General features: G+C 37.6%; 1 long non-coding RNA gene across 2 annotated transcripts; it reads left to right on the top strand.

Moving 5' to 3' along the window:
• The first annotated feature begins 367 nt into the window (after positions 1-367).
• On the top strand, positions 368-17,109 carry LOC121108502. Of its 2 annotated transcripts, none has more exons than XR_005843043.1 (5): positions 368-5,294; positions 5,878-6,067; positions 7,047-15,630; positions 16,200-16,325; positions 16,531-17,109. It is a non-coding gene; the product is annotated as an uncharacterized LOC121108502 (long non-coding RNA). The 2 variants fall into 2 exon arrangements; XR_005843042.2 differs by lacking the exon at positions 368-5,294 and adding an exon at positions 5,304-5,374.
• The last annotated feature ends 10,608 nt before the right edge of the window (positions 17,110-27,717 follow it).

The following is a 27,717-nucleotide window of genomic DNA, read 5'->3' as shown; positions in this document are numbered from 1 at the left end:
ATTCAAAGCTGGACTGAATCTTGATGAATGATAGAAAGGTCATCGCTCCAAGGTAACTACTCCATAGAGAGTGCAGAGTTGATAGGTTGGGCAGTTGACTAGTGCCTGGGGTAGCAGACAGGAGATATGAGTCACTCCTGTCTGAACACTAGCCTTTCTTTCAGCTTTGCACAGAGACTGAACTCACTACCCATGCTACAAATATTCTCTTTCCATTGCACTCTCTTTCCAAGTAAGTAGGTTACTCCAAAAGTAATCTCTCCTATTTATTTCCATAGAAACTTCAACAGATACAAAGAGCATGATAGCACTGTTTGATAGAGCAAATTCTCAGCCGCAAACTAATTTTTCATCATTGTTACCACTATTGGTTATGCATTTTTGCTAGCAGTGAACAAGAGCTGCATGCCATGCAGCTGCACCAGCAGAGCTGACCCACAGTTCACAGCTGCTATGATGGTGTCATGGCTGGGAAAATGTTGCCCATACAGTCCTATTTTCACTGATCTGAAAAGATGGAATTCAGAAGGTGCCAAATATGGACTATATGGTAGGCATGGTTGGCACTGTGCTCCGTGGTCTGCAAATTGGGGCCTGGTGCTATGGTGTTGCAAGAGAAAGACTTTCTTCTTCTCTTGCCTGACTCTGGAAGGTTGGACCTTCAGCTTAGTTAGTGTCACAATAAAGTAGTCAGATGTGATGGTATGTCCACTTTCCACAAAATGCAGAAGGATCCCACTTTTCCTATCCCAAAGGACATTTTACCTACTGAGAGCTGTATCTTGAAAATTTTCTTTGATGGCAAATTCACGTCACCAACATAATAGAATAAGAGCCATTACCTTCTGAACAAACCTCATCTGCAGTAGGAAGAAAATTGTCAGGTTATTTGATTAAAGACAAATGATAACAATAAGCACAGATCAGGAGAGGATCAGAGGAACAAGTGAAGGAGCTCAAGAAGCTTTGATAATCAGTGAAAACGGAGCAGACTGAACTGCTTGCTCTTAAGGTGTCTAGAAGAAGGACTAAAGCTGGAGAAACAAGAGTGAAAATTACTTTCCTGACCAATCTCTGAACTTGTTTGCTGCAGCTTGTTCTCTGAACTTACCAAAGTCCAATTCTGACTGTGATTTGTATGGGTATTCTCTAAATAGGACAACTTGGTTAGGGATGGAGCCATGGCAAACTGGCTCTCTGGGAATGGGATGGTAGAAGCTTCACTCTATGTCCCAAAACCCAGTAAGTCCTCAACCTCAAACTGAAGTACTCAGCAGAAGCCATGCAGAGGGCAAATGACAGGAATAGTCTTTATGATAAAGCACATTTTCTCACTTTTTTGGGAAAGAAAGATTTTTCTTAGAAATGTTTGCCACAGTGGTTTCCTTTCTGAAATTTCACAGAATCACAGAGTCATAGGAGCTGGAAAGAACCCCTGTAGATTATCTATCTGTTCCAACCCCCTCAAGTTTGGTGGGATGAAACAGAACTCTGATAACTCCCTACAGCTTGGAAAGGAAAAGAAATAAATATCAAGTCTTCCCTCTGGAAACTTCTGGAGGAAGCATCCTTTGTTCATGCTTCATGTTGCAACATGGTAGATTTAGCAACTCTCCCCACAGCACTGGGTAGGGTAAAGCCCTTCAGAGAAAAGCCTTTGAGGACATAACCTGATTTTGGAAGATTTCTAATCTTTCTCTGTTTTCCTATGCCTTGCAATGTCAACAGTGCTCGAAGGTGTAAAATTAAGAGCAGCGTACCCGGACAAATAAGGTACTTCTTTGTAATGGATGGGAAATCAGTTCACCCTTCTCTGTTCAGTCTGATGTTATGTACAGCTGTTTTCTTGCTGAGCCAAAGACAGAGGTGCTGCGTTTGGTTTTTTTTTTTTTTGCTTGTTTATTTGTTTTTTTTTTTTTGTTTTGTTTTTGTTTTTGTTTTTTTTTTTCCAGGCTGACTTAATTTCTCTGTGTAGTCCCCTCCCAGCTTTTTAATAAAGAAATTACAAGGGAGAATCACTCCTTGAAAAATGATGTATTTCAGGCTGAATGGCTTTATTAACTGTGAGACAGCCTCTCTGAAACCATGCTGTTATGTCTGTCCCACACATCCTGAGTAAGTACTTGCCTCTGCAATTGAAGTTTACTGAAAGGTTTATGTGAGAATTTGCACTGTGATTTCTGTCAAGTTTAATGGTGTTTAAAATATAACCATTCCAAAACCAAGACACTGCTCAATGATTTTTGTGCTTAGGGTTTCTGTTTAATTCTTATCAACAGAAGTACCTGGAATTGCTTTGTCTATCTTTTATGTCATCAACTTTAATACCAGCAAGTTGAAAATGCTGCAGACCTGAAGAACTGCTAAAATCCATGTAATATCCTGTAAATGTCTGGTTCAAGCTCTGCAAAGGGACTTGGAAAATTCAAGTCAACTCTCTTCTGATAAAAAGCTGAGTATGACCACATGTGCTACTTGTGGGCTTCAGAGACTTCAGAGGGCTCCAACTTGTATTGCCAAAAGAAACAGACATGAAGCTAGTTCTATGCAAAACAAACAATTTTTGAGTTTTTTGAGATTCTGATTGTGAGCTCCACATTCTTCAGACAGAGCTTCTCTATGTAAATATCTAGGTGCAAATTATAGATTCAAAGCCATGACTAATTTTAAAGGAGAATCTAAGCTACAGTCCTGAATTCTCCAATTACAAAGAAAATCATTTCAAATATGCTGAACATGGTTCAGCTCCTATAAATAGTAGCAATCTACAGCTCTGAAAATCTATAGCTTCTGTACACAGCCCCACAGTTCTTTCCTCTGATCTGTCTGTTTTTCAGACAGAAAAATTAAACTGTATTTAGGAGAACACCACCACATATGCATCCTGCAATAGCCTACAATTGTAAACTATGGGATCCTTTTTCTTGTAACACTCTAAGCCAGACCTGATACCTGTTTGAAGCCCTGGAGCACTTTGTCAGTCTTGGCTGGATAGTCCAACCACACCCAGCATGTACTCCAGATTCGTTGTCTTCTGACTTTCAGGGCTAACAGAAAGTAGGCGACACTGAAAAACAGTGTTCTGTAACTGAGTGTGTGCTCTATCAATTAGTGTTACTGTGCTCTTTGTATCTGTTGTAGTTTCCATGGAAATAGACAGGAGGCATTACTTTCAGAGAGACTTATGTGTATATAAGATTTTGACGTAACACAGCCTGATCATCCTTCCTGACCCTTCCTACACCTAACAAATTTTCTACATAGATAATGCTGAAACAATTGTTTTGGAGTGACTTGAGGGGCTTCATCTTGCTAACAAAGTCCAATCATCATCTTGTACTTGTTGAATGCTGCCCTGGTTGACTTTTGTGTTTCATGACTGTTAGAATTCTCTTTTGTTGTTGTTGTTGTTGTTACAATTTGTGTTGCCATCTTTGATTCTTTTTCTCTTTACTATCTTTTCTCCAGTGGAAATTTAAATGGTAAATACTGAGGATCATTGGATATAGACACACTGGGTCTAATATTTGTTCTTAGCTAAGCTGTAGACAAGCAACTTTAAACCTAGTGTTCAGGACATCTCAGTCCTGAGAAGGCTGCTTTATTTCTTCCCTTGATCACATGCCAGGTTTTCATAGCAGTGTGTTTCCTTTATTTCTCTTTGGAATCATCAGAGGAGACAAAATGGAGAATGATTTGTAGCCACAGTGTTCATCTCTCTAACCAAGGTAGAAGCTTCCACCATTGGTACCTCATGTACAGTGTGCAAGCAACTAGTGACCCAGGAGGTACACCTTAACAGATCTTTGAAATCATGATAACACACACTATTCCTCGAATATGATTTTCAAATAAAAACATGTGGTATTAATATGTGATGTTCCAGGAGATGTGCTGAACGCTGATACTGATTGGAAGCTCTGGTGAAGCCACCAGTGCATCAGCACGAACTGTGGGCTATTATGCACATGAGAAACATTCATTTGCAATCCTTTCTCTAGCCTAATTCAGAAGACATTTAAGATGTGTGGAAAGAGCCACGTGAAATTCTTTCCAAAAGTCATTTTAGTTAGAAAATTATGTATTTTATAATTTTCCATTGGAAACACCAAGTTTCAAAAATATTTATGTTTTGTTCCTTGCAGATATTCAGGCTGTGTGTGTGTGTGTGTGCACTTCATATTTGTATGCACATTTTTTTTTTCCAGTCTATAAAATATTTCAGGAGTGGGAAAACAGACTGCTATTAAAAAACATCCACCTAAGAGGCCTAAAGTAAAATTAAGAAAAAGAACCCTAAAGCTTGAATCTTTTAAAAATGAATGAAATTGTTTGTAAAAACTTTTACTTTGCTTTTCCTTATTTTTAGTCTACAGCAGTTTTGAATTAAGTTTATTCTGTTTATCTTGAATAGTAAACATGGGATCATAACAGCTGAAAAAAAGAATAATAATAATAATCAAACCCTAAGCAAATCTGATGGCTAATATGATTAGATCTACAAAGCTGTATCTACAAGCTCTGTGTCTTTCCAACATGCAGTGATTTCAGAGTCTGGATTAATTTTATCCATTTCTGTACCTTTTTGGTATTTAGCCATGCTGTTTGTAGCAGGGCGGTTTCCATCTCACAGTGTTGTTGCTATATACACTTCGGATGTTGATAACACAGTCTTGCTTCCTGGATGGTCTGCTTTCTCTTTTATTCTGATTTAATTACAGACTGTGACTGTGTACATTCACTGGATGGTTATGTCAAAAACCACAGAGCTCTGAGCCTCCCTTGCTCGTCTCAGATTGAAACAAATTGTTTTCCAAGTTTACCGGTTGAGGTGGAGTTGTTGGTTGTATGCCTTAATTTGCAGTTATCTTCTTTTCAGGTGCTCAGCTCCGAGCAGGTGTGAGGAGACACTGCATCAGTGTATCCGTGCAACACATCAGCAGAAGGGCTGGAAGGCTTCTGCTGGTGTGTGGGAGCCACGCAAAATGTGACATTTCCCTCTTGGGAAAGAAAGAAAGAAAAAAAGAAAAGGAAAAAAAAAGAGGCGAGGGGGGTAAATCAATATATAGGTATTAATGTGCATGTGTGAAGATTCAAAACAGATGGGGAAAAGGCCAAGGATTCTTTGTTGCTAAGTGCGTTTCTATGACAACTGCAATATGTACGTTATGCGTGAGCAATCATTTGTTCCAGCTGCTAGATCATTAAAGGGCCAGCACTTCCCTGAGCACTGGGAATGTTATTTATGGCTTATTTACTTTTTCTTTACCCCTCTTTAAGCTCAGGTTCAACAGGTAAGACTTGATGAATACGTGAAAATCTCAGTCAGTTGCAGCATGCTACACCATAGGACTGGTTGAGTCTGGATTACATGGTGAGTGCCTTAGAGGATGCTCAGGAGTTTAGTAAGGAGATTAGTGAGGTTAATTTAGATCCAATCACACAGTTAAATCTGTATACTCATGGTGGTTGGCTGTGCTGGATGCATTTTCTGTAGAACTTATTTCTTGAGAGATATATGTGACTGGTCTCTCCTCAGTCATCTGTAACATGAGAATAATGGTATGGACAAAGACTTAAAAAACCTTTGGACATCAATTTATAAAAAATAATTAACATGAATGATGATAGAAAGACAGTCTTTCCCTTCCCTTCCCTTCCCTTCCCTTCCCTTCCCTTCCCTTCCCTTCCCTTCCCTTCCCTTCCCTTCCCTTCCCTTCCCTTCCCTTCCCTTCCCTTCCCTTCCCTTCCCTTCCCTTCCCTTCCCTTCCCTTCCCTTCCCTTCCCTTCCCTTCCCTTCCCTTCCCTTCCCTTCCCTTCCCTTCCCTTCCCTTCCCTTCCCTTCCCTTCCCTTCCTTTCCCTTTTCTTTTTTTCAGATATTGAAATAAGAGGACAAAGGCTTTCTCAACACAGCATGCAAACCTGGGCCAAAAAGCACCAAGTTTTTTATTCACAGGAATCAGATTTGTGGATCTGGATTAGTTCTGGAACAGAGATACAATCCTGGAACCTCAATACAGATCAACATCTGTTGCTAGTGACATTGAAGCTCATGTTGCGTATTGGGTAAAATTTCTGTTCTTTTTGTACCTTGAAAAAGGTGATCATGTCAGTGTCTCTAGCAGTCACTTATGGTTCTCATTCAGTGCTCCAGCAGATATCCAGAAAAGCTTCTCTGACTTTCAGTATGACATTTTTGGCACCCTTCAATAAAGATGTGTATATATATACATAAGTATAATAATATATAATATAATATAATATAATATAATATAATATAATATAATATAATATAATAAATATAATATAATATAATATAATAATTTCAGCTTCTACCTACTGGTTAAAATAATATAGAACAAGAAACAGTCCCAAATAAAAGTCTCACTGGGAAGAGTGTTCACTGGGAAGAGTGAGACTCACTGATTCTCTAGATGATTTTTTCCAGAGAAGCTGTGGATGACCTATCCCTGGAGGTGCTCAACGCTGGGTTGGATGGGGCTCTGGGCAGCCTTAGCCATTGCATGATTTAGAAGTTGGCAGAGGAGTTGGAAGTAGATGATCTTTAAGGACCCATACAATCCAAGTCATTCTACGATCCGATGATATCTGATTCTTGATCTTGTCTAGAAATTAAAATGTTGTTCATTGTTTATAGCTGTGTAAGATTTTCATTGGCAAGCTCACTATACAAGCCCATCAGTCCTAAAGAAAAAAAGGAATTTGAGAGTGATAAATGTGGTGAAAAAGTTTTATGCAATAAAAATTCAGATCTTGCATTGAAGCAGACACAATAATCTAGACTTGCCACCGCAAGACTTGTCCTTACCAGGAGGGAGGGAAATTGTTCCATTGCTATGGCTTGCATTGGCCAGGCAGCAGAGTTAGCATTATTTAGCAGTTGGAAGTTGTATTAAAATGAAGACTTCGGTATTGAAAGCCAGTTAATAACACAGGCCTGACTAACATCTCTTTTGTTTACTTCGTGACAAATTACCTTCCTCTTCTGTTCAAATTTTTTCCCCTCCCTTTTTCTTTGTTGCAGCTGGTGAAAGAGAACAAAGCGAAGTGTCTGCTCTACGTTCTGGATCCTGTCCATCTTGCTTCACCATATGGAGTGATAATGGGCTCTGCTATTCAGATCTTATTTTGTTCTTTGAGAAATATGTAAAGGATGGTATTTATTAAATTCAGTGGAAAGTGTCAAGAACAAGGCTAAGTATTCTGCAAACTGAGCTTCCTTCAGTGCCTGAACATCTCTGTAGCTGACTTTCTGGAAGATTAGGCTCAGCAGCTGTCTGCATCACACAGTTCTTTATCCCACAGTTTAAGCTTTTCACAGCCAGCCAAACCATAAGTTTCTTCATACTGCCTTGTAATTTTGCTTGGTAAAAGAAAAGTTTATTTCCCATTTTCCAGACACAGCCTGGTGAATTATTAATTAGGTCAATGGTTTCAGCTTGGGGTCTGGGCTGATAGATATAGAGGTCTAGACTCACATCTGTTCCAAACTGGGGACAGACAGCACAATTTAACAGCTTATGGTTAGAATGAAAAGTCACAAGGGTTGTTCCTGTACTGGATCACTTGCATTTGTAGAATAATAACTAGGAGACTTGGGAAAAATAAATTTGATGGTAAGCATGTCTGCTGATGGAGCAGCTGAAGGAGAACAAAAACAACTTGTGCAAAATGTGGAGATGAGATGAAAGCCCATGCACTAATATTTCAGTGCATCTCAGATTAACTATCTCAGGTTAGCAGAATATTGTGTTTTCCTGAAAATGGTCATTTCTGGAGTCTTGAAAGTCAGCTGTAGTTCCTGAGTTTCAGAATGTATTGTCAGGAAAAAAAAAAAAAAAAAAGCGTCCTCATTGAGGTACGTTTTTACTCAGGTATATGCAAAAAGCTAAGCTGCAGTCTTATTACTTTTGCCATTTATTCCTCAACCTCGAGTACACTATGTGGCCCAGCCCTGTAAAAGAGACCAACCATGTCTCACTTTGAAGCTACTGTATTTAGTGGTCTTGGAAGCACTCACAATTCTCCTTTTACATACATCAATCTCATCAAACTTTGACTAGAATATGCAAAAATGTTACTCTTACTATATAATCCAACTTCCTTATAAGTAGTAATCTTCTTCACCACTTTGTGCATCAAAATGGTGAAGAATTGATCTTTCTGTGTCATTGAGTAAAAACTCACATTTATTACATTCTCTGTGTAGACACATTCGAGCTAGCTGGATATGAGTTGCATGGACCAAGTCTACTCATACTTCTGTAGGACAGTGCCCAAGCTGATAAGCCTTATTTCACATAGGTAGGCCAGGGCAATGGGGATAACCTCTGAAGTTATATTCCTAATGGCAAGTTAAAGCTTAGTAAAATCTCCATTTTCATTCTTTTACTGAACACTTACTTTTTTACCAGTTCTGAAAATGGAGAAAATCACCACTGAGAACTGCTGATGTTCCCACAAACTCTCCTTTCCCATCACATCTTTTGGGGACAAAGCAGCTTCTTATTATTTGTCAGCCTGACCACATGTGAGGTGTAAGACTGTTAACATTAACATAACTGTATTCTTCTCTATTTCCTGACTTTCTACAGACGTTTAAGAGTCTGCATTTGCCAAGGAGTGGAATAGATACCCAGGTCTTTTGTTGTTCTCATTGTTCTTAGCTTCCTCCTCTCTTCCCAGTCAGTTAGGGATTTAGGCTCTGAGCTTCCCATTCATCAGTTACACTCAAAGTCTTTTGTTTGAATATAAGCATACGCTGCACCACATTGCAGGTGTGATATTTCTCACAGATGAATACATTTGCAAGTCCTTTTGGAGAAAAGAAATAAAAGATAGTAAAATTTGTTTTCATTTACACAACTACTAGCTATTTACAAGACCATTAACTACAAAGAGAGCAGAAAAATGAAGTACTAGTTAGAATAATAATCAACATCTCTGAGAGTAGAACAGAGTACAGTGTCTACAAATGTAAATATTAATAGGACTTTGCAAGAAAAAACTTTTGTTTTGCAAGTTATATGCTGAAAAATGAGTATTCAGACCACCACCACCACAAAAAAAACCAAAAACAAACAAAAAACACAAGTACATTAATTATAAAAATGTTCTAAATTTTTGTATTAATTATTTCTTTTCCCCCTTCTTACCCTCTGAAAACCTCCATGAATCAGATAGAAAGATCCAATAGAAGTCAAAGCCAAAAGAACCAATCTACCAAACCAAGCAATGAATGAGATCTATCAGAGTAGGAAGCTGTGTTTGAAACACTGACAGACAGCCTTGCTGTTGGAAAAAAGTGCCCAGCAGTGGGTGCAGGTATACAGAGAGTAATATCAAGCTCCCAAAATCTTAGGCAGTTCTTCAGAAAGCCCCCAGAGCAAGCTGCCTAAGGATTGCACTGACAGCTTAGGAAATTGCAAGATGTCAACTCAGCTGACAGGTAGCCTCAGGCAGCAAGCACAATTTAAATGTCATAAACACTGCTCATGCTATTTGGCCTTAATCAGTTTTTGTTCATTTTTTAAGAAGAGAAATATCAAAGTTGAAGAGATTTGCAATATTTATTTTGTTAATTGCTTAAAAATTTTGCTGGTGTTTAGCCCCAGGGTGTAACTTTTATGATTTATTGTGTATCATAGTTGTGAAATACTTTTCTTAAATTGAATAATTTCAAAATAGCTCTCTAATGGCAGGATGATTTCATTGCAATCTGTAATAAAACTCTCCTTAATTCAAGGGAATTGATAAGCAAACACTCTGTGGGTTTCTGATAGTTTTTTTGAATAATAATTTAATTATACTTCCAAGCTTGTCTTTTTTAAAAAAATATATAATATATTGTTTTGTGAAGCCCAAGTAAAATTTCTGTGTTTTAGGACTGCTGTCAGAGAATTCAAGTAGGCATAAACTCAAAACAGCAGGCAGGAAAAAATCCCTATGAAATTAAGGATGAAATCTTACTTTTCAAAATTAAAAACTGAATTTATTTACATCTAAGTCACTAATAATTTTTCCATTAATCCAACTAATGTTTGTTTGATTGATTGTTTTTTCCCAAGACATACTACAAGTAACTGCAGACCTCTGTGCTAGAATGTATTAGAAAAAGTACAGGCTGTCATACTTATTAACCATTTAGTCCATGGGTGTCCAACCATTTGGCTCTCCTGGACTGCACTGAGTGAAGAGGAATTGTCTTGGGCCACATATATGTAGGTTACTCTGAAAGTAATGCCTCTTATTTATTTCCATGTAAATGATGACAGATGCAAAGAGCACAATAACACAGCTTGATTGAGGAAATTCTCAGCTACAAAACACTATTTTCCTACATAACCTTAACCATGATCTATACATTCTTGCCAGCAACGAGCAAGAGCCTGGCTTGTAAAAATCTGTACCAGCAGAGGTGACCCACTGTTGCTGTTGTCACTGCTGAAGCACACAGCTCACTGCCTCACATCACTCACATCCACTGTTTGGTCTCCTCAGATGTTCAGCAAGAGTTGATGAATGTCACTGGGTGCAATTTTTTCCACATGGAGGAATTAAATGCCACACCTTTGATTCATTAACACTTTCATGTCATGAAAGAACTTGGAAGCAAGAGCGTGAGTTTCAGGATCATAGAAAATTATAATGAATAAATAGAATGCTAATTGAATGAGATACCACCAACCTGGAAGGAAGATATTACAAGGAAGCACTAAGTCTCTTAAAAAGGCCCAAGAACTACCTTTGTTTTCATATACGTATGTAACAGCTCATAGTTTTAACTCATATGTGTTGAAAACAGTATTTCTTTAAGAGTGATGAAAGAATGGAAAAAATATCCATGAGTGTCATTACAATATTGGATACCCAAGCTGCTGGGGCACAGCTTAATGTGTAGAATATAAAGATGATGCTAACGAGTCTTGGCAGTAAAGCAGATTTGTCAAGCAAATGTGATGATTTTGATAATTATATATTTTTTTTCAATTTGTATCAGAATGTTGCAATGGATTTTATAGTTTGTAAGGCTATATGCTGATATTAAGAGTGCACATGCAAATCAATATTAATGGAAGTAATGATTTTCTATGTTTAATATGTCAATATAATATGGTTTCTTCACTGACAAGTAATACACATTCCAGAGTCACTGGTAAGATGGTATTAAGCCACATAGCTCACCATCTGACTGTCAGGAGAGCAAACACTCCATTAACTGCTGCTTAAATATCTTCAACATGTTTAAAGAGATAGCTTATTAACCATCCAGCATCTTTCTACTTTCAATATAGAACAGGAGCTAATGACTTCTCAAGTGTCAGTTGCTGAAATCTTGAAGATTTAATGGGATGTATGCTACATAATTTTTAGAAGGTTTGATAAATTCAGGGGAAATGGCTATTCCTGGAGTTGTGTTTCTGTGATAACCAGGATACAGGCTGTTACCCACTGGCAGGAGGTGGTCTATCACTGCCAACGTGACCAGCAGTTTCAATAAGTGGAATTACACTAAGACAATGGGAAGAGATTTCACAAGAAAACATGTTTGTAAAAATGCTAAGCTCAGACTTGATCAACCTTTTGTTAATGTGATTAAACCAAGAGTAAGAAAGTAGTCAGAGATATTCAAATGTGAAGAAAACTCTAGGAGAGTGTGGGACAGAAGGTTAAGAATTATAACAGCTTAAGTGGTAAACAGGTCCTTGAGAGGGAGGGGGAAAGGGTAGAAAATGCATGTTCTTGACTTAATAGGCATTTTGATTCCTTGAAAAATTATATCATATCTCTTTATAACTTTGTATGTGTAAAAGCATGGTTCCCACATGCTAACACTCAGTATTTGAGTATTAGCAACCTTGTCTTCTGGAGTACTATCAGCCTGCAACTGCATTTAAAACCAACTCTAAAATGAATATCTTGAGTGATCAGAGATTTCACTGTGTGAATCACATAAACACAGAATGTGAAGGAGAACAGAAGTCACTTGTGGGGCAATCCCGTCTCTTAAGTTATAGCATGTTTTCCATCTCTTTTTTCTCACTCCTTAATAACACTCCAGGGTGAAATCCTACCCTTTCGGAAGCTATTGGGAGTTTTCTCTTCCACGCCACTCAGACAGAATTCATCCTTCATGCTCTGTATTGCCTTTTGATGAATAGGCTTCCTTCCTTCCAATTTTATCACAGCAGAATCTATGCATTAAATTCTGTCAACTTAATCACAAATAAAAGACGGTTTAATGTTTTATACTGTGGGTTTGATGTAAGGAACTTCCAGATGATGTTTGTGCTCTTTTCCTGAATTTAAAATGAAAAAGCAGATAAGATGGCTGTGCTACTTGGGGTTGAATGTTCACAACCAGATTCTTAATTACAATAAGATTCTTTGCAAATGTGTCTAAAAGACAACATCTGTTAGTGTGAAGGAAATTGACTATCTCTTTTTTAAGATAAATTTGAACTTTGTCCCTGGTTCCACTGGCATTATGGGGAAGTCTAAGAATTTAATTATAGGTCTGTTAATTTCTGCATGACCTTTTACTATTTCATTTCTACCCAGATAAATAAATAAATAAATATTAGAACCCTAAAATTACAAATCAGAGTAAGTATTTGTGTTTCTATTATCCAAATGAATGCTTTTTCACTGATGGTTCAGTAACCCTTATACTAGGTAGCCCATTATATTGATGTATGTAAGAATGCTTGTGTGAGTGAAGCCTCTTTATAGAAGATTGAAGCTCTGAACTGTTATCTATGTAAATAGTTTGTTGCCAACATTCACAGTTTTATCTCGAATATCAATGATGGGTTATTTTTAAATGCCCTTAGTTCATGGATAATGAAGTGACTTGGGAGTTTTATCTCTTTTTAAAAAATAAGGAAAAAAATTGGACAGAAAGTAAAAATTAGAGGCAAAAAAATATACAGTTACAAAACAAAGACAAAAGCCTGACCTGTAAATAGGATCTCAGAGGAAACAGAGCTGCTGATGCAGGTTTAATTCAAAACAAGTTACTGTTGAATAAAGAATGCTGGCATATGACTTAGTAGGTTAAATGCTCTTATCAGTGTTGTTTTCTAAAGGATTAGAGTTTTATAATAAAGCTAGTTGGTATCACTCATCAAGAAGATAAAAAAGATAGTTGGTATCACCCATCAAGAAGTCCCATTGTACCACAGATACAAGGGAATAAGCTTAAGGGGTTTTAGGGGTTTTTTATGCCTTTTTTTTTTCAACTCCTGTTGTAACTGATCATGCTATACTCATCATTATTGTCCTGCAATCTCTCTCTCAATCTCTCTCTTTTTTTTTTTTTTTTAATTATTATTTTTTCTTTTTTCCTGGGTTTTGGTTTTTATTTTCTTCTGATTTTTTTAGTTGGCAATTTTGTAATACTTTTAGAGTTTATTCAACTGAAACAAATGTGAGCATAGCCTTGGATTATTTTTTCAATAGAAGATATCATTACTATGTGTTAAGAAGTATACAGAAGAATTGAGGTACCCATCTATTTCATTTCTGCTGTGTACATAAGCTGCTAAGTGCGAAAATGTTGCTCTTGTTATTGCTTGCTTTAGTAGGAAGCACAGTCAGCTTCCATTAACCCATTAAATAGGCTGATGGCTGAATCTGATGCCTGCAGAACTCTTCAAAGAACAACTAGCAGTTTATTGCTGTACTAATACAAGCAAACAGATAACACCTTTTATGATTTCAGATACAGCTAAAAGGCACAATTAACCGTGTCTTCTTTAAGTGTCTGCCCCAACCCTGACCTGAAGGAATAGCTTAGGACTTTGTTTTGTACTGAATGCTGTTTAATAACTGAGGCATTGCTAACACAGTGAGATGCCAAGTGTGAAGGTATTGTCATCTTACTTACTGCCCATTCCTGATTTTTAAGAAACATAATCTAGAAATATTTTCCTATAATAAACCCAACAAATATTTTACTGCTCTTGCCATCTGCAGATTTTGTTATTGTTTTATTACAGCATTGTAGAGATAAGTTGATCTTTCTATCAACATGAACAGAAATGCAAAGTAGTTTGAAATATGAATGTAACTCATTCTACTGCATGTGCTAGATACACAGACCTTTGGAAAAGCTGGCACAAAAAGACAGCTGCCCTTTGGAATGAAATGTTACCAACAGTTTCATGTTGGTACTGGCAAAAGTGTACCAGAAAAGAGACGATGAGCAAAAAGGCACATTAAAAGGGGGAGTCACTGATGTGACAATCTGTCAACTGGGAAAGCAAGGACAGTTCTCTGCAATGTTAGCCAACTGATTTAGCTAGTTTTATCTCACTCATTTAACTTCCATGAGCCATCTATCATGAGACTTAACTACAGATTTAAAAAGATATGTATAGACGTCTATATGTAGAGCTCCTCTTATGGTCAATAGAGATTTAGGGTTTAGATTTTCCCACATCCAGAGCTAACTGAAATGTCTTCGAGTGTTGTCTACCTGATTTTAAAGTATTACTCAGAAATGGTCCTATGTGGTTAGCTGCCATTCACTACAAATATTTCATGTATCATAGGGCCTCTTAAATTACAGCAGAGTCTGCATATAGGTAAATAAAACCTGACTCCAGTGACTAGCTTGCAGAATATCTCACGTTCCATTGACTTGACTCATCAGATCTCCATTGAACTGGGAACATCTGGATTTAGCTGTATGAAACTTGAAAAGCTCATGCAGATTAGAATAAATTTATTAAAAACAAAAGATTGGGAAGTCATTAGCATCTTAGCATTAAAGAAAAATAATTTTGAAAAATGAAATGTGTTTTTTATTGTTTCATAAACCAAGATATATTTGATAAATTTAATTTCTCAGGTGAATTTTAGCCTCTGAGAATCATTGCTGGAGACATTATGACAATAATTATACTCTGTAGAGAACTGCTTTTGTCTTCTTTATAAAATGACAGCATAAGTTTACACTTTCACTGTTTGAGAAGCAGCCCTGAGGCCTAGTTTACCAGCTGTCTTCACTGCCTACAGAAACTTGGGTTGTACTGGTTATCTTCCAGATGACCACCTGGCGCAAGTAGAAGAAAAGCCTTTAATTTTCCCACTGAGTTGGACTGCTCCCTAGTGTACAGTAATTTGCAGAATGAATGAAGTTGAAAAATTTAAGATTATCAAAGACTGTTAGTTCCCTAAATCCCTGCATTTGAGAATCTGTTTCCATACCAGATGAAGAGATGATGGAGGGGAAGGAATTAATTCTGAGTCTCAAGCTACTTTTTATTTCTTTGTTTTTAACTGAGAGTAGACCCATAAGAGAACTGCAACACTTACTATGTATATTCCCCTTTCGTAGATAATTCACCATCACAGCTAACCACTAATGAATGGTTTGTGTCTATGAGAGATGACACAAAGCATAAAGAATTCTCTGTTTAACAGTAATACTGATCAAAATGTTAAAAGCTTATTCACTATGATGTGTCAAACCCTGAAAATAATTGGCGTATGTGATGAGAAAGCCACAGAACTGTGGTTGCCTGGGTGATTTCAGTGTCAACTATGACCACGTCTGTAGAGTTGAAATGACTTTTCTTTAAAGACAGATGACAATTTGCCATGTTAGTCCACTGTTCCAATAAGCTAAATATTTGTTCTTGTCAACTCATTGCCAAGGCACTCCCAAAGCTGGAGACATTTCTGCTTTGTTACCCTGTATGGCTGGCATGTTAATTGCTGTGTCCTCAGGGAAGTAGCACAGATATCACAGAGAGGAGGAACACATAATGTATCCCAAATTCTTACACGCTAAGAAGATAGCACAGTAGGGTTGCCTCACCCCATCCCTCTTTTCATGCATTCCTCTTCCAGTGATATAATCTCCAATCCAATTGCAAAGGCATGAGCATGAGGCCTCCACTTCTTCTCCTGGGGTAACTTTTGCATGAATTACATTTCTGGGACACCAGGTGAAGATATAATTGAAGTTCACTATGATGGGTAGATAAGAAAGGGTGAAAAAATCTGCTGTGTTTTGATTTTTCACAATACTCAACTCTCCTGTGAATATTTAAAATTTGTTAAAAGGAAATAGAAGTCAAAATTCTATACGCCCTATTTATTTAAACAAAACATTACTTTTTACCTTTTTAAAAAATGTTTTCTTTTTTCTTCTTTTTTTTTTTTTCAGAGTCTCTTGACACAAAGATACAGATTGGTATGAGAATGTCAAGGATGCTAAAATGACTGTAAGAATTTGGATTGACAAAGAACAAGAAAAGATTGTGTGCAGGTCCTCACCTGCTTGAACCATCAGGTGAGAAAGAAGGATGAGAAAGAAGATCTTAACATCGACTGTTTAGAATAAATGCTACCAGAAAATTGGGGGGGGAGAGGGGGGAAGAGGAAAAATGGGGAAAAAAGGGGGGGGAAAAAAAACAACAAGAAGAAGATAATAATAAAAATCTGAATGATTCCCATAAGGCTGGGAAAAAATAATTAAATGTACTTATGTTTACTAGGAAGAAAAAAAAGAAAAAAAGAGAGAGAAAATTAAGGAGAAATGTTGTAACTGAAGCCTGCTAAGTTCAGAATACCGGAGAATGGGGCTCAGTGGAGATACTGAAAGTCAAGAAAAAATGCGTGCAATGAAGGGGAAGACAAGGAAGATATGTACTTGACAGAAATCCTTCTGTGGATGCTGTGGCTGGTGCTGCTTATATGTCATACACAGTGTCCTGGCATTCTGAGAAATAAATTCTTCAAAATGTCAGATCTGATTCCTGGGCTTGAAATGATATGCTGAGTGAAACCAAGAATTAACTGTTCGAAGAAATATTTAATGGCTCTTTGTTGCTGCACTGCTTGACATGAGCAATAGCCAAACCTTTTCCTCATAAAGAAAATCAGTGGTGTAGAGATCAACCCTCATGAAATAATTGACACATTTGCAAAGTTAAAGGAATGCAACTCTTCGATCTTGATCCCACTACCATCCAGAAGGCAGCAAAAAGTCAAGTTGTGGACTGTACTGTCTAGCCTGAGAAGTGCTTGATTTGCATTCTTATCCATTTTGGAATAATTATTCCTGTTGGAATTCTGTGTTACTGTAGAAGGTGAGACAGTTCAATTATTTAATCATACCATCACTTTCAATTTGAAAGGCCAATGCTAGAGCAAATGTGCTTTCTGCTTAATTTATACCAATACTTAACCTCATAGGTCTGTTCCCTGTTTGTGAATCTTCAGGTACGTATCAAGAATGTCAAGCATCTTTTTTTCCATTTTTATATCTGTTAAATTTTGTGAGTCTCACATTCAGTGGGTGGTTTTGAATTTGAAAGCTTTGTTCATCTATATGTACATTTCTAAAAATTCAAGGAATCTGGAAATTGATAGGGATGTGGAGATCTCTTTAAGTCTATCCTCCATTACACAAAACAAGATTTTTCTTCAACTCTCCTCCCTGTTGCTTGTCCTGACTGCACTCATTGTTTCAGCACTACTGTAAGGGCTACAGCTTTCAGGTACTCTCTCATTATATTTGATTCATTAGCTTCAATTCTAATTATATTGTATGATAGTGTGTTATCTTGCATTCCAATAACATATTTAGTAAATTAGTTTGTTTAGATTAGATTTTTGCTGCTGTTTTTAATTATTTTGGGGTCTCTGATTTCCCCTTTATGGAGGCATGGATCTGCGGATTCCTCCGCCCCACTAGTCACAGAACTGGGCAGAACCAGCCCATAAACCACTGACAGAGGATCAGTTAGAGTTCATCTATTCTCATAGATGACAAACTATTAAAACCAGAAGTCAGGACAAGAAAATTCAAGCTTTGTTTATTCATTTATTTATTTATTATTATTTTTTCCTGATCAAATTCAACATTCCCGTATTTACCGTATGAATCAGTAGAGAGTAGGGTGTTGATTTGCTGGAGAGGAGCTCTTCAGAAACCTGAAGGTACGTGGGGTCCTGGTGGACAAGAGGTTGACCATAAGCCAGAGTATGCCCTTGTGTTCAAGAAGGCCAAAGATGTCCTGGAGTGCATTAAAAAGAATGTGGCCAGCTGGTTGAGGGAGATGATCCTTCTCCCTCTACTCTGCCCTGGTGAGGCCACATTTAGAGTGATGCTTTTCATTCCAGTCTCCTCAGCTCAAGAATGACAGGGATCTCCTAGAAGAAGTCCAGCAGAGGACCATAGATGATAAAGGGCCTCAAGCATTTCCCATATGAGGAAAAATTGAGTAATCTGTGTCTGTTCAGCCTGGGGAAAAGAAAACTGAGAAGGAATCTGATAAAAGCATATAAATATCTAAAGACAGGTGGGAGGCAAATAGATAGGGCCAGTTTCTTCTCGCTAATGTGTGTAATCGCTAATCTTGATATGACAAGGAGTAATGGCCTAAAACATGAACACAGGAAATTCTGTACTAAGATGCGGAAAAACTTATTTGTGGTGTGGGTGGCAGAGCATTGGAACACATTGCTCAGAGTAGTTATAGAATCTCCTTCTATGGAGATATTCAAGACCTGACCTGAAGGGCACCTTCTTTAGCAGGAGAGTTGGACTAGATGATCTCTTGAGGTCCCTTTTAACCCCTGTGATTCTGTGATTCTGATTCTGTATTTTGTGTTGAGCTTATACATAACTGTTAACCTTTTAATTTTAAAGGTTATTCTTTGTTATTATTGTTGTTGTTGAAGTGACAACGATATACTCCCCTTCCTAACTTCTGTGAAGATAATACTGAGGTATCATGTTTTCTCATTCAGTGACGATAGCATATCTGACACAATGGACCAAGTGCTATGCAGTTCACAGGAGCAGGACCATTGTTCAATTTATTAGCATGGGAAGAAAGGCACAAAGAAGACTTATTTGAGTAAAATTAGTATATCAGTTTGTGTTTGAGCCAGTTGCATAGTTCTGAACATGTATTTCATGATGGGAAAAAAAAAAAAGAAAAAAAAAACTATTGTGAGTGCAGCAGTCGTACAATGTTAGTTCGAAATAATTGAAATAATATTTGCTAAGAGATACTGAATAGAAACTGCAGCTGTTTGCCCAATAAAACAAGTTCAATATCTGAGTGAAATTGGAACATATAATCAATATTGATCTAGAGAGAAAAGTAACAATAATCTTATAGCTCATTGGAAAAGGTCTAGCTTTGTTAACCTTCAGGTCATGCTGCAAGGCCATCTGTTTGTTTTTTTCTTTCTTCTCTGATGATCTGCTAAAGATTTTAAGGGCACGGACTGCAATTGCTGTCCTACAGTACTGACTTGTTTTTATTGTTTTTCTCTGTATTGATACTAGTATTTAGAATATGTCACAGGAAGGACTACAGAAGAATAAGACACACAGAGTATAGAATCATAGAATCCTTAGAGTTGGAAGGGATTGTTAAAGGCCATCTAGTCCAACTCCCCTGTAATGAACAGGGACACCACAGCTAGATGTCCAGGACCTGATCCAGACTCGCTTTGAAAGTCTCCCGGAATGGGGCATCAACCACACCCTTGGGCAACCTGTTACAGTGCCCCACCACCCTAACTGTAGAAGGTTATCTTAGGTTATCTTCCTTATGTCTAACCTGAATCTACCTTCTTTGAGCTTGAAAACTTTTTCCCTTGTTTTATTACAGCAGACTCTGCTAAAGAGCCTTTCTCCTTCTTTCCTGGAGCTCCCCTTTAGATACTGACAGCAACTATCAGGTTACCTCACAGCCTTCTCTTTTCCAGGTTGAACAGCCCCAGCTCTCTCAGTATGTCTTAATAGGAGAGGTGTTCCATTCTGTGGATCATTTTTGTGGCTCCCGTCTGGATGCATTCCATCAGGTCTATGTCTCTGATTATACAAAATAAACTAAATGTATAGAACAGACTAACATAATTAAAAATACATGCAAAGTGAAGTTGACAACTTTAGGATAAAATGTTTGGGAAGTCTTGCAATAAATTCAGTCTAGATTTAACTATATTGCAACATCTAAGGAAAACAGGAAGAACTTTCTCCAGTGCAGTGATGAGTAATTCTGAGATGACGATGTATATTCTCCAGGGGCAAACATCGCACAGATGGTTGGTGTGCAAATTTTCCATTGTCAGAAACAGGCAAATTATAGAGATACTAGGTAACATGTGTAATCCAGATAAGTTTGTTTCCTACAACTGCATGCTGATTATCAGTTTAGCTTCTCACTTTTCTGTCCAACTTGGCATAATGCACAACATTTATGAATGTTTCTTTCTTACTTCTGGCCCTTTGTGTATCTTGAAGAGAATTGAATCATCCTGAGTTGTTTTGAGATAAAATTGCCCATCCAAATAGATGTATCTATCAAACATGTATTAAAAGCTCCCGCTGGAAGTTGTTCATCTTCCAAGAGCTCTTGCTTTGAGGAGCAACATGGATGAATGAGACAGTGTGAGTAACCTAAAAAAATTGAGATTTCAGAAGAGAAATATCATCAACTTCCTCAAGAACAAGAAACAAAGCTACTGCTGTGGTGCTTCAATAGATACAGGGAACAAGAATGGTGGAATAGAGAGCTAAGAAAGTGAAAGACCACAGAAAACATAGGAAATAAAGAAATACTGGCTGGGGTAGAGTGGATAAGGTGAAGTAGATGTGATATGCAATACCACACATTAATAATGACTATTTAAAAATCTGAAATGAGCATAAAAATTATGATCTGTTCCTCCAAGGAGATGCATTACAGTTCTTTCAGTCTTCTGAAATAGAAATGACAAACAGGTTCAAAATCCCTACTCTGTTCCAGAAAGAGAAGAAAATGAGGATAAACTTCAGTTGCATTTGAATTAATTTCCAGCTAAAGCACAAGTGTCACTAAATTAGTTAAGAAAGATGAGAATTTTTAGACAGATGAACAAAACTTATCCATTTTGTTTAGATATCACATATGTGATTTTATCTTTAAAAAGGTAGGCCAGCTTAGGTTACAAGCTTTTATTTGGCTATATGGGATATTTGTCTATTCTGAGAGTGACAATTATATTGCCTAATTATTAATGTGCTTCTGCACAGTATCTGTCATTCTCTATGTTTTACCACTGTGTTTCTTCAGAAATCTAAGTGTCAATATGCAAAGTTTTGAACTTTTCTTCTGGGGTATTTTACCTGCTAATAGTGGAACAGGAATGATTCATTTCAGTCCTGAGGATAGCCTGTGTGAGAGATCATAAGAACATCAAAACACAAAATATTCAGTTTGAAATAATGTTTTCAGAGTGATGGCTGCACCAACAGGTAGAAATGTAGAAAAGGTAATATTTCTTTTCCAGTGCAATATGAATTCAGCAAGTATAGACTCACAGCAAAATAGAGACTATGTAAAGAAAAAGTAAAAATCATGCCAATTATTTTGCTTGTGTATTTTCAAGAACAGGGAAAATAAGCAAAGAAACAAAAAATAAACAAGCAAAACCACTGATTGTAAAAGTTCATCTACACTAGGAAGTGTACAGATGTGTTCGGATAATCCATCTGTTTTCTCAGCACAAATTTTGATGCAGTAGACATAAGGAGCTTTGAAGCTATCAATAATCATAAGTATCCCCTCTGTGTTTTCTGCCCTGCTTGGATTTCAAGCAGTTAAAACTCTGAAAACACACCAGACTTCCAAATAAACGTTTCCAAATGAAGTGCTGAAGAAATCCAAATGTGTCATTTAACATAATGCCTCATCCGATGCTGAGCTATCCACAGTGAGTAAGGTAACAGCCTTCCCATCACCGAATGCTAATGTAATGTGCAGTAGTGTCATTTGGAAATTTAACTTGGAGTCAACTTTCAATAAGCATTTTTTTTTTCCCCTTTCTGATATGGAGGTTTTCTTTTAAAATGGACTCATTTGTGTAAATTGCAGGCAGGTCTGTTTGGAACCTGACTATTTCATATAGTTGAGGGAAAGCAGGCTGGTTTATATGGAGTGAGCTATCAGGTAGATACACATTTGACACAGGGTACGCTGAGTTATCAACTTTTTTCAAGGACAATCATATATCTTCTGTATCCAGAGCCGAATTATATTTGACATTTCATTTAAAGCCAAAAACATCCTGATGCTATAGTGGAGTGTGAGTGGTAACAGTGGGAGGGCATTCATTTCACCTGAATGGATGTCTATTCCTGCCCTACTTGTCCAGGTTGTAGATGAGGTCTAATTCCCCATCATCACCCTATCCAGATAGAAATCTCAGTTTACTGAGACATTCGTTCCTATGTTTAGCACAGTTAAAGGGGACTAATCTGAGCTACCTTCAGATGGCATCATAACCAGCATTGTTTATACAGCTGGTTGTAAATATTTCTTTGCTTATTGCAGGAGTTTTCACATCAAGTCTGGAAGTTTGTAAATAACAGTCCCTGCATTTCTCAGTCTCAGCTTGTTAAAAGCCTCCATATCTTATCATGGAAGTTCATTGCTGTTTTTCATGCTCTCAACCTCAAATTAAAAAAAATAAACTTATTTTCTAAGACAGTAGACAAATAAAAGTCCATGAGTGTGGAAGAAGCAACATTAACTACTTTTATCCTTCAACACAAAAGTGGAAATATTCAGTTGCTGCACTGGTTTGTGACCCACTGAAACAGGCTCAAATCTTCTCTGTTTTACATGGTATTACCATAAAGTCATTGGATATGTTCTGTATCTGTGGAACTAGGTTGAAATTCTGTGTTCATTCCACTTCTATTGGATTTTTTTCCAGCAATGACCCAGTCCACAAAGAAACATCCAGTGCAGGAGTAAGTTTGGGATGTGATTTCCTAAATTTTTCATAGCGAAATTATTTCTGTATTTTGAATCGTCCTCAGCCATGCAATTTGGAGTCTATTGTGAATATCACGGCATGCAGCAAAATTACTCTTGTATTTGGATACTTACTCAGCCACTGCATCCCACATCTGTTGTGAATAACATTGTATACAGCATGATTATTATGAAAGACTATTTTTTTTATTAAGAATATTGTTCGTGGCAGCAAATCCTATTGCTGAGGGTAAGAAGTCTCCCTTTATACATGCTTGCACTGTTTCCTTCATTATATTTTTATTTCACATGTCATTGGGCAGGCAAATCTCATACATCTTAATTATGTGATTATCTTCCAAGATGGAGACAACTTCTCTGTTTCTGAGATGGGAGAAATGCGGGGGGAGGGAAATCTTGCATATAAGTATCAACAAAAATAGAGGAAGTAGCACCTTATATCAAATTGTTTTCACATTTCCTTCTCTATTGATTTTTCAGAAGATAATTATTGTGGTTGTAGTGTGAGCTACTCTCATTAGGAACCCATTGATTTTTAGCTACTATTATTGCTTCAGAAGTTGGAACTGGGAGGGAATAGATAAAAGGAAAAAATAGGGTCAATATTTTATTGCTTTAATGTTTGTTGATTGCACACTTTGGGCACTTCCTTCACCCTTTTTTTTTTTTTTTTTTTTTTTTTCCTGGTAAAAAGCCTGGAAAATTAATTATCTTTCTTTTTTTAATATACAACGACCTCCTTGCTTTTATTAAGGTCAAAGAGAGAATATATATGCCTTCATAAAACGCAACCTTGGATGATTGAAAAGATGCAAGCCCATTCAACTCTTTTATTAGGAAACGGCCATTCTTTTGGTAGTGTCCACACTTACATGTGCTGCAAAGAGCAGAAGCACCATTATACACTCAGCATTATCACTTAGTATTGTATTTTCTGTTGGAGGGTGTGATGTGGTTTAGCCCAGCAAGCAGGTTAGGGTGGATAGAGTGCCAGCTAGTTGTGCAGCTATCACTTCACAACATTTCCTAGAGAGATCAAAGAAATCTGCAAAATGATACTAAAATTACAGATTTTCACTTTACCTGAATAAACAAGGCTTGTCTGAAGCCTCTTTAAGTCTAAGCAATTTGGTATTGACTCTCTCAGCAAATACTTACTGCTTATTATGAAGTGCTTTCCTGAAACTGGAGGTTTTCTTGCCTTTTTTGCTGTAATTGTTAATGACTTGTAGCTGTTAATGTACCGCTTCTACAACAGACCTCAGAGTTAAAACAGAAGCAAAACCTCCAAAGATCACATGATAAACCAAGAGATGCTACTGAGAAATCCAACAAGGCAACTAGATGTTCTGTGCAGAGTTCATAGCTTGAGGTAGAGCCTTTGATTCCTATGGAGGTTAAAAGAAGTGTTAAGCACCTACAATTGTCTTCCTAGCAGCCAGTGCAATGGTCACAGACATAAAGAAAATGTCAGATGAGCCAAACGTATATTTGTAATCTCTTCCTATGGCTGGATTTGCGAGACAAAGCTGGACATACGAAGGAGATCAAGACAGGTCTTCCTAAAATATCCAAAATCTTTGTTTCCATTCCTGACTGAGGTCTACTCGTGGCTTTTCCTTTTTCCTTTTTCCTTTTTCCTTTTCCTTTTCCTTTTCCTTTTCCTTTTCCTTTTCCTTTTCCTTTTCCTTTTCCTTTCTCTTTTCCTCTTTTTCTTTTTCTTCCTTTTCCTTTTCCTTTTTTTTCCTTTTCCTGTTCCTTTCTCTTTTCCTCTTTTTCTTTTTCTTCTTCTTTTTCTTTTTCCTTTTTTTCATCACCTTGCAGTTCTTAGGTTTAGTGTATCCTAGGAAAAAAGATTTAGTGGTTAAAAGTCCTTCCAGGAAAAAACAAACAAACAAACAAACAAACAAAAAAAAACATGGAATCTCATTTCAATTTAGTTCTTTTTTGTCTTGCAGAGGATAGAACTCTGTCTTGGTGCATGAGATGGTATTCCCACCAACTGTGTCAATGATGGCAGTACTGTGCCTGATCAGCTTGTTGCTGTATGCTAGAGGTTCACTCTGGAGCCTATATACTAGGCAACGATTTTCAGAGAATTTAAGCAAAAAAGAGGAAGAAATTCTTTTTTAAATATCAGTTTCTCACTACCTTGGGCGGTCATGACAGGGAGGAATGAAATAACCTCAGTACTTCTATACTCAGGCAATTAAATTCTACATAATGTCAGACCCCAGATGCTTTCAGGGCTATGTGGATCAGGTGCTGATAAGTATTTTTCCAAGGCCACAGAGACCATCTGCAATGGATCAAGAGATTTCATCTGGAATTACTCAGCCCCTTGACCTTTGCACAACAAAGCTGCCATTGCCTCTCTGCTGCCTCCCATTTCAGTTGCATCTTGAAGGATGGCCTGGCTTTTCAGGGCATGTCTACATTGTCAGCCACAGACAGGCACATGCTGTGCTCTGAACTGCCAGGCACAAGCTGCTTTTCCTGGGCAGACAAGTAAATGTGAAACTGCTGCCATACTAATGAGTCCAGCTGGATGACATTGTCTCCTACCTGGCTTAAAGCACACACATTTCCATGGAGAGCACTGAGGTAGTGATCAACATCTACCTTAATGTTATTTTGTTAGGTGCCAGGAACAAAAAATATTAGAGAGACAAATAGGTTTTTAAAATAACAGACAATAGGATTATATATTTAGTCTTAACTTTCAATTTGAAATATCTCTGTGAGTCAGGTTAGATAGGCTTTGATTTCAGATGTAGGACTTTGTAATGCTTTAACACAGCACTGTTTTTCTTAAAGAGTGGAGCTTGTCTGTGCTGTTTTATCCTATATTCTTGCTAACATGCACAAGCTAACACTGAAATCTTTAGGTAAATATCAATAGCATGAAACCTTATCTGATTTCAACACCAGACTGAGCAATATTGGGTAAATATTTAGAGCAGAGCTGCTATGAATATGAGTCACCATGTAACTGCAGCTACAATTTTACTGCTTCTCAAGCGCTTGAAAGCAAGTGGGATACCCAGGGATCCTTTGCTTGCTGCCATTAGAATCCAAAGTGATTTGATGGTCTGGAGGAGAACAGATTAAAGCTGTTGAAGCTTCTTACTTGGAGTACAGCTCCTTGAGTGAGTAATAGAAAAAGCACTTTTTAATTTTCACAGAGTAATTTGTCTGACTGCTGCCCAAACTGCTCTCTAGTGTGAACAGTTTGGGGAGAAAAACTATTTATGAAATGCACAGCAATGTACTGACAGCTACCAAGAAGAAGGACTCAAGTTAAGCGACACTTGTCACGGTAATGAGCAATATTCATATTAAGAGTTTGACACTCCTGAATTAACATATTTGATTGGTCTTTTCATGTTATTGTTTTTTCCCCTATACTTACCTCTGCTTACAAAGCTGAGGGCATCTGTTTAGCTGTGCTTCAGCATCGCATCTTGGAGCAGTGTGTGGAAACATCATGTGCAAAGCAAGGCTCAGCTCTGGTTAGCAGGAGGATTGAGCCATTAAACAGTCTGTGAGCAAAAAGATCTCTGTACCCACTCACTCATCTGTGCTCCTGCTTAGCTATCAGCAAATATGTGTCGTAAATGCCACATCATATGCCTACACACTCCTGCCCTGGGTTAGCATAATAGCCATGCTAAATTGTATTATGCTGTGTATCAGTTGCTCAGTATTCAAGGTCTGTTCCTCCCTAACCTAATATTATGATTTATCCCTGCCTTTGATTTTCTCTATTGACTGCTAGCTGTTTCTGTAAGGTTACTGTGGAAACAGGAGGAGTATCCAAAGATAGCAGTTTGTCTGTAGCATGTCTGTGCATCCGTATGTCATATCTACATGGCCTAGAGGCATTGACGTGCAAGAACAAACACTGCAATAGGGACTGTTTGCAAGTTAGGATATTGCAGCATTCACTGTTCTCTTCATATTAAATTCAAGGGCTCACAGTTGCCAAGCTCATGGATGTCTTGAGCTCTGAGATAAATGACAGTTTTTCCTGAAGGATGTTCTGTAATATCTTATTCTGGACTAAGAAAGAATATGTACTTCTGTAAAATGCTGCAAAATAAAGCAGTTTATTCTTTTTCCCTAGAGGAAAGTTAGAAAGCTTGCTTCCTGCCTCATACTATTATCTTGCTTCTATATCTTTTGTCTGTCAGTCTCAAGAAGTCTGTGTTGATTTGCCGTCATTTTATAAATCGGGTGAAAGGTTTTGAATGCTGAATACCCTGGCTTCCTCTTGCCTTGGTTGCATGATTCAGAGATGACCTCTGTGTGAGCCAGTCCTGTACACACACTTGGCTGGATCCACTCTTCAGCACCAGTTCCTTGATTTCTCCTCCATCAAAGGAAATAAGGATGCTATCGTAGCCAGGAGGTCTATTCAAACTGCAAAGTCTCTTCAAGGCACTTGAAAAACTAATGTTTATTTCTCCATATATGAGATACTGAGGATGTACTAATAAATGTGGCTCTGAATACCCAAAGCACTTATGGCATACATCTACCTAGTAGTTTGAGGTGATTCCAGTCTATAGGCTCATATTACGTATCCTCAGATAAGTTATTTCATTAATTCATGGAATCATAGAACCACAGAATGGTTTGGGTTGGACAATGGCCATTGAGCACCGCTCCATCTGCTGAGGACAGGGTTACCAACCACCAGATCAGGATGCCCAGGGCCCCATCCAGCCTGGCCTTGAACATCTCCAGGGATGCTGCACCCACAGCAATCTGGGCAACCTTTTTTAGTGACTCAGTTAAAACTAGGTGGACTAGATGGATAACTAAAAGTATTCTACTCTTGCCTAGGTTTGTCTCTGCCTGTGTTCTGGGAGTAGGTTTTTCATACCATGAAATCTT

Source organism: Gallus gallus, chromosome Z, assembly GCF_016699485.2.
Source record: "Gallus gallus isolate bGalGal1 chromosome Z, bGalGal1.mat.broiler.GRCg7b, whole genome shotgun sequence".
NCBI classification, from domain to species: Eukaryota; Metazoa; Chordata; class Aves; order Galliformes; family Phasianidae; genus Gallus; species Gallus gallus.
The sequence above is the reverse complement of the archived record's forward strand: the minus strand, read 5'-3'. Positions and strand labels throughout refer to the sequence as shown.